The following is a 1,954-nucleotide window of genomic DNA, read 5'->3' on the forward strand; positions in this document are numbered from 1 at the left end:
TGTGTCATATAAGTTATATGGTATTTGCTAGTCTCTTTTCGAGCGAGTAATTCACTAAGTTACACAGCGTAGATTTGTACTACATCGAATTACGATTGAGTATTTCGAAAATGTGAAGAGAATAACAAAAGATCCTTAGTTGAAATGTTTATTTTAATTAAGTTTCCATTGTTAGTTATCCACATTCATTTATCTACAATGAAAAGGAAAAATATAGAAATTATTCAGTATTTTGTTGTAGTTGTTGTTGTTGTGACAGTGTCTATGTGATTAAAGCGTTCAATTGTTAGCTGCTTTATTACGCTTAATTCGCTTTCGTCAATTAGATATGTGCAATACAGCCCTTATACACTTGGGCAATAATTCGAAGTGACGTACACTGATCTGTACTTGGTAACTGATTGAATAAATTTGTCTCCAATTTTTATTTGTAAGTAGTACATTCTGTAAGACTAGTTAAAATAGCTATTCAGTCTAATTATTATCACGAATAAAACAGTAAATAAATGTCCGATGTGTTACTTTCATCTGAATGAGTGTTGAATAAACGGCGCGGGGTTGCCAACGAAATTTACGGTTTCATACAGTAGTACGTTGTGTTGTTTGAATTAATCACATGAAAATGAGTAGTCTGTACCATTCGGTGAATGACATACAACGTCTAGTGAAATCTTCACTTGTGAAAATTAGATTTACATTATAGACAAGGTAGCTCATATTGTTGATGAGATTCAAATGAGTTTTTCTGTTCTACACTGTCTTCACATTCAGTTACTATGAATAGATACATTTGGAGGTGAATAACACTGGTGTATTTAATCTATATGACATATTTTCAATGTTGTTGTGTTAATGTGTAAAGTGTTCAATGTGTTCCAATTGTAAGTTTGTCTAGTCTGTTGTAAAGTGTAATGTGTTTTTATTAAGGTAGTCATCTTAAACTGGCATCAATGAGATTATACCAAATAATGACTGTTTTTAATTTGATTGGGCATCTATAGTCAAATATGCAATTAGTAATACAAGATTAAATTACGTCTTGTAACTTTGAGTAAAATAGAACGTACTGAGAAGTAGTTTGATTTCTCATCGAAAAATACTGACCTACAATAAGAACATAGTTGATATGGTTTTTGAAATGAACACACACGGGATATTATGAAGAATTTTAGATTTAAATAATGTTAATTATGATGTATGTCAGGTAGCGTTTACATTGTTCAATTAGCATACACCTACTGGAGTCAACTGAGAAGGATTTCGAAAGAATTTCTAAACTGGGGTTTCAAACTTACGCCTTTTTTCTACCAACCATTCCCGGAGTTCTTGTACTATATATACGATGAAAAAACCGAATAAATTGTAGAGTTTATAAGCCAAATGTCATAGGTAGTTTTAAGGTCAAATAGAACAATTTTCTCATAGACCTTGAAAGTGTGTTTTTCAAATTTTCAAGTGCAACTGAATGTTCATGAAGGGAGTGTGCCTTGGTGCTGTGGTCAATTTCAAGTTATTGTTTTGGCTTCAGATTTCTCTCAATTAACTCTAGGTGAATATCCATTGTTGATCAGTATCTTCTTTAGTTTATCATGCTCGATACTGATTGTACCCTCGCCACAGATACATCAAACTCTCGAACAGAGATAATGGATCAGGTTCTACTTTCAGCCTCAATGAACTGAAAAGAGGCAGAGGACAACACGTTGTGAGTCGGAAATTGGATGTAGACATAGAATGAATATCACCTGTGAAGAACTGGAGAGACGAGCCCAAAACAGAGTTGGTAGGAGAATCCTGGTGAGTGGCCTATACTCCACGAGGGCCATTAGGTGTATGTAAGTAAGTAAGCAATATTGCTAAAAATTCAATTCCAAGAAATAAGTGTTTGTGATCATTTCATACAACAAGTAGTAATGTGAAAATTCTGTGTTCATTTAACCGATGTTTTAATGGT

Source organism: Schistosoma haematobium, chromosome 5, assembly GCF_000699445.3.
Source record: "Schistosoma haematobium chromosome 5, whole genome shotgun sequence".
Taxonomy (NCBI): Eukaryota; Metazoa; Platyhelminthes; class Trematoda; order Strigeidida; family Schistosomatidae; genus Schistosoma; species Schistosoma haematobium.